The sequence below is a fragment of the Mesoplodon bidens genome, assembly GCF_964165515.1.
Source record: "Mesoplodon bidens genome assembly, chromosome: 12".
NCBI lineage: Eukaryota > Metazoa > Chordata > Mammalia > Artiodactyla > Ziphiidae > Mesoplodon > Mesoplodon bidens.
The window spans coordinates 8494850-8501712 of NC_138168.1; positions in this window are offsets into that span (position 1 = coordinate 8494850).

The following is a 6863-nucleotide window of genomic DNA, read 5'->3' on the forward strand; positions in this document are numbered from 1 at the left end:
ACAGTGGAGGTTGAAGAGGATGGTAAGAGAAAGTTATGATATTAACAACTCTTTTATTCTGTGTTCATTATGTTAATTCTCGTCCAACTATATTTAAGATATGATTAATAGGAGAGAAATGCTTTAAGAGAACAGTAAGGGAAATATGGAAAATCCTTCCTGAAATTCAATCCTACTTTAAGCTTGAGGCACATAGATCCTCTATCCAATTAAGTGTTCATTCCCTAAATGAGTTAAGAGTTTCAAAAGTACTGGAGCTTTTCAGCACTTTGGTTAAAAGTACAAATTCTAGGGTCAAACAACTTCAACTCCAATGCCAGCTTTTCTACTTACTGGCTGTGTCACCTTAAAAACTTAACTTTTCCAACTCTCAGTTTTCATATCTATAAAATGAAGATGATAATAGGTTTATTGTGAAAATTAAAAGATAATTCACATGAAGCACATAGCAAAGAGTCTGGCACACAGAAAATGTCCAATATGTTAACTATTATAAACAGATAAATAAGGCATGTTAATATCTTTACTATGCTCAAGATTGCCTACAGAGTGATTATGGTGCTTGTTCATTAGAGCCATCAGTGGCATGTGAGTATGTGTCAGGGTGAATGTATGTGAACCAGAGGAGACGGTAGGTAATATCATCCCTATTTTCAGGACATCTATGATATTCAACTTAATTTTTCTGGGCAACACATTTGATTTTGATTTTTGTTTATTATGTCCACAAGCCCAACTTATTTTAGAAATTTGGATCTGAAATATTATTTCTAAATTTAGAACAGAACAACAGAAGAGAAATTAGGTACAAATGTTCTGTACTTCAAAAATTATTGCCAGAGGCATATTACAACTACGAACAGAAAAATTGCTGTATTAAATATTCATAACACATTATGGTTATATATCACCTAAGTAGCTAATTAATTTACTTAATCAATCTAAAACACAGAGATTGTTAAAGGTGAAATATGATTATATAACTAGTCATTTTTAATATCAAAATTGATAAGCTATAATTCCCTCATTTGTAAATTAAGACAAAATATAAATAGTCAAAGAAAAATGTTTCCATTAAAACGTAAAAAGTGAAGACAAAATAAGTATATGCTTTAGGGTGGTGTCCTGCACATTGTAGGTGGTTAGTAAATATTTGCTAAATTGAACTGAGATACACAAAATGAGGTTCAGAGTAACCAGAGTAGATTGAAGAGCAAAGTCAAGAACAAAGATTTAAGGGTAAGAGCCTGTTTGGGGAAATTTTAAAACTGGACCCATAACCTTGGTCCTGTGGAGAGCACTGAAATTCCAATTAAATTTCTAATTTTGCAAAGAAAGCCAGCTGCATTCAGCATGTATTATTGTAACTTTTCAACAATTAACTGTGTTACTTTTAATCATGCATTTTAACCAGTCCAGGTTTCCATATTGCCTCATCTTTATTATTACTTTTTTTTACATGGATCATCATAGCATGTTTATTTTTAATAGACAGAATTGTAACAACCTTGAGCACCCATCAACCAGTGAGTGAACAAACATACTGTGGTATACTCATACAGTGAAACACTACTTAGCAAAACAAAGTAATAAACTACTGATACCCACGAAAATATGAATTACTCTCAAAATAATTACATTGAGTGAAAGAAGCCAGACAAAAGAGTCCTCACTCTGTGAATCCATTTATATAAATTTCTAGAAAAGTGCAAACACATCTATAATGATAGAAAGCATATCAGTGGTCACCTGGGGATGTGGAGGGGTGGAATGTGGGGAAGAAAAGGGGGCTTTATGAATGAGGCATAAAAACACTTGCAAGTGATGGATATGTTCCTTTCCTTGATTGTGTTGGCAGTTGGTATATGCATATTTCAGAATTTAAATTGTGTTCTTTAAGTATGTGCAGTTTACTGTGTGTCAGTTATATTTTAACAGAGCCATATAAAAAGGCTAAGAACAGACGCTTGTCTCAACAAATAAATGTAGCAAAGAACAGAAAAGTCAAGTACAGTATGATCTCTGTTAGTTGAATTTTTTTGTTTGTTTGTTTTTGTTTTCTTTTTTTCACATTTTTATTGGAGTATAATTGCTTTACAATGGTGTGTTAGTTTCCGCTTTATAACAAAGTGAATCATTTATACATATACATATATCCCCATATCTCTTCCCTCTTGCATCTCCCTCCCTCCCACCCTCCCTATCCCACCCTTCTAGCTGGTCACAAAGCACCAAGCTGATCTCCCTGTGCTATGCGACTGCTTCCCACTAGCTATCTATTTTACATTTGGTAGTGTATGTATGGGCATATATACACTACCACTCCCTCACTTTGTCCCAGCTTACCCTTCCCCCTCCCATGTCCTCAAGTCCATTCTCTAGTAGGTCTGCATCTTTATTCCCATCTTGCCCCTAGGTTCTTCATGACCAATTTTTTTTTTTTTTAGATTCCATATATATGTGTTAGCATACGGTATTTGTTTTTCTCTTTCTGACTTACTTCACTCTGTATGACAGACTCTAGGTCCATCCACCTCACTGCAAATAACTCAATTTTGTTTCTTTTTATGGCTGAGTAATATTCCATTGTATATATGTGCCACATCTTCTTAATCCATTCATCTGTCAGTGGACATGTAGGTTGCTTCCATGTCCTGGCTATTGTAAATAGAGCTGCAATGAACATTTTGGTACATGACTCTTTTTGAATTATGGTTTTCTCAGGGTATATGCCCAGTAGTGAGATTGCTGGGTCGTATGGTAGTTCTATTTTTAGTTTTTTGAGGAACCTCCATACTGTTCTCCATAGTGGCTGTATCAATTTACATTCCCACCAACAGTGTATGAGGGTTCCCTTTTCTCCACACCCTCTCCAGCATTTATTGTTTGTAGATTTTTTGATGATGGCCATTCTGACCAGTGTGAGATGATATCACATTGTAGTTTTGATTTGCATTTCTCTAATGATTAAGGATGTTGAGCATTCTTTCATGTGTTTGTTTGGCCATATTGCCTCATCTTTAAAGGGGGATGGCAATAATGTTCTGTGCTGTTGTGAACCCCCTGAATCAGGGGTACCTGATGGAGTTTGTCAACAAGCACAACCCAGGGCCTGTATCAGGCCTCCTGAATTGAAATCTCAGGCTGGGCCTGGGGAGCTACAATTTAAGAAGCACCCCCATGTGGTTCTTAGGCAGAATCAGCCCTGAGAGTCACTGGTCCTCAGAGTTTCTGTTAATGACAGAGTGAGGAAAGGTGCAAAGACATCCTTTCCTCTTGGAACAGAATTCAGAGACCTAATGCTTTGCTAAAAATTAAAAAATAAAATAATAAAAATACATCTATAAATGGAAGTAAAAATGATAGTGTATAGTAAACTACTATTTACTGCCTCCCGAATCAAGGAAGAAGTAATGAAAAATAATATTTTCTTGTGTGAGTAGTATATTACAGGTTTAGAAGTTTGTGGTTATTTCTTAAAATTCAGGCCTCATATTACCCGCCATTCATGCCTTTGCTACTGTGTCCATATTTTTAGTTTTCAGATCCATACAGAGCACATGCTTTGTGGCCAGACGTTGTCATAAGCACATTACAAACTCTAACAAATTTAATAATCAAACAGCAGATGTGCTGCTTTTTTGATATAATACAGGTTTCCATTCCCAACGTATATTCATACTGGCTTATCAAAAGAAGTATTAATAGAAAATACACTTTCTTCACACAGTATTCTGTCTTCAGAATAGGAATATGAGCAGAAGAATGCATTTCTGTTTGAATCAATTCTCTTTGGCTATTTGGCTGCCTTGTTACAGTGAAAGTGAAAAGGCTCACACCAAATGATTCATTACATGCAGAAAAGAAATCCAAAGATACAAGGGAAAAATAATTCAGAAATATTTAATCTCAGAATTCATTTTCTAGTAGAAAATTTTTAAAAATTGCTGAGATAATTTAATGCTCCTAAATTTTCAATAATAAATGCTTTAAATAATGATTTTATGTGAATTTTTAAAATTTCTTTTGTTTTCAGAATGGAATATACTATTCACTGCCTCAGCTCCAGAAAAAATAAGGGAGAGTCACTTTTCCGCAATGCAGCAAAGGCTTTAAATACAGTTACAAAAATGCTGCACACTTTTAGGGAATCTGACTACTTTTGAACAGTAGCATATGAGGAGAAACTTGAAAGTGAAAAGAAAAATATTATAGTTTTGAATTAAATCGAAAGATTTTTCTGCTGGCAAGTTTTTCCTATCTCCTTGTAATAGAAATATATCTGATTTTTCAGAACTTTCAGTGCCTATGTCTGTTATCTTTTTACAAAAGACATGCTTGGGTATTTTGTTCTAATAGATGTCTTAACTGGAGTCTGAAAATCAGGTAGGTTTTTTGTTTTTCGTTTTTGTCCTCACTTTCTTTTTTATTCTTTCTTCTTTTTTTTTTCCTGCTAGTTCTATTGCCTCACAAGTCATTTGGCTCTTTTGATCCTCAGTTTCTAATCCTATTTATTCACTGATTCAACAAATTATAAGCTTAATTTGTCACACTATGTTAGAGATAGTGAGTTTAAAAAAAAAAAAGATTCATTCCTTCAAAGAGTTGATCCCTCGATACCGCAAACCCTTCCAGACATTGCTTTACATAAATCAGGTTGAACCAATCAGGTTCCAGAACCAAAATATCATATTCTAGTCAATGCTGCTTTTATTCCTAGCACTAATATGATGTATATCTCTGCCCTGTATTTTCATATCCCATGTCCATGCATTGAAATTCATTGCTTTTCCAAACAACACCCGTGTTTTGTGTGTGGAAAATGTCTCTCAAAACCAATCAGTATTCCTTACTTACAATCTCTGAATGACCTGCAAAATGGCAAACTGCAACCCAATGTGTATTTCTTTGGAATTTTGACATGTAATTAATATATTGATGAGGTTTATAGCCATCTAAGCGCATAATTATAAACACTTTTTAATCTATGTTACCAGTCTGTCACTTAAGCTTATTTTCCATCAGTAAAAATACTGCTATTTCAGAATTAATGATAGCTCTTAGATAGCCTCATCCACCAGAGGGCAGACAGCAGACGCAAGAAGAACTACAATCCTGCAGCCTATGGAACAAAAACCACATTCACAGAAACATAAGTGAGGTAAAAAGGCAGAGGGCTATGTACCAGATGAAGGAACAAGATAAAACCCCAGAAAAACAACTAACTGAAGTGGAGATAGGCAACCATCCAGAAAAAGAATTCAGAATAATGATAGTGAAGACGATCCAGGACCTTGGAAAAAGAATGGAGGCAAAGACTGAGAAGATGCAAGAAATGTGTAACAAAGATCTAGAAGATTTAAAGAACAAACAAACAGATGAACAATACAATAACTGAAATGAAAAATACATTAGAAGGAATCAATAGCAGAATAAAAGGCAGAAAAACAGATAAGTGACATGGAAGACAGAATGGTGGAATTCACTGCTGCAGAACAGAATAAAGAAAAAGCATGAAAAGAAATGAAGACAGCCTAAGACACCTCTGGGACAATATTAAATGCAACAACATTCGCATTATAGGGGTCACAGAAGGAGAAGAGACAGAGAAAGGACCCGAGAAAATATTTGAAGAGATTATAGTAGAAAATATCCCCAACGTGGAAAAGGAAATAGCCACCCAAGCCCAGGAAACACAGAGAGTCCCAGACAGGATAAAACCAAGGCGACACATGCTGAGATGCATAGTAATCAAATTGACAAAAATTAAAGACAAAAAAAATTATTAAAAGCAATAAGGGAAAAATGACAAATAACATACAAGGGAACTTCCATAAGGTTAACAGCTGATTTCTCAGCAGAAACTCTACAAGCCAGAAGGCAGTGGCATGGCATATATAAAGTGATGAAAGGGAAGAAACTACAACCAAGGTTACTCTACCCAGCAAGGATCTCATTCAGATTCGATGGAGAAATCAAAAGCTTTACAGACAAGCAAAAGCTAAGAGAATTCAGCACCACCAAACCAGCTCTACAACAAATGCTAGAGGAACTTCTCTAAGTGGGACCACAAGGGAAGAAAAGGACCTACAAAAGCAAACCCCAAACAATTAAGAAAATGGTAATAGGAACATACATGTCAATAATTACCATAATGTGAATGGATTAAATGGTCCAACCAGAAGACACAGGCTCGCTAAATGGATACAAAAACAAGACCCATATACATGCTGTCTACAAGAGACCCACTGCAGGCCTAGGGACACATACATACTGAAAGTGAGGCAATGGAAGAAGATATTCCATGCAAATGAAAATCAAAAGAAAGCTGCAGTAGCAATACTCATATCAGATAAAATATACTTTAAAATAAAGAATGTTACAAGAGGCAAGGAAGGACAGTACATAATGATCAACGGATCAATCCAAGAAGAAGATATAACAATTGTAAATATATATGCATCCAACTTAGGAGCACCTCAATACATAAGGCAACTGCTAACAGCTATAAAAGAGGAAATTGATAGTAACACAATAATAGTGGGGGACTTTAACACCTCACTTACACCAATGGACAGATCATCCAAACAGAAAATTAGTAAGGAAACACAAGCTTTAAATGACATAATAGACCAGATAGATTTAATTGACATTTATAGGACATTCCATCCAAAAACAGCAGATTACACTTTCTTCTCAAGTGCACATGGAACATTCTCCAGGATAGGTCACATCTTGGGTCACAAATCCAGCCTCAGTAAATTTAAGAAAATTGAAATCATATCAAGCATCTTTTCTAACCACAACGTTACGAGATTAGAAATCAATTACAGGGGAAAAAATGTAAAACACACAAACACATG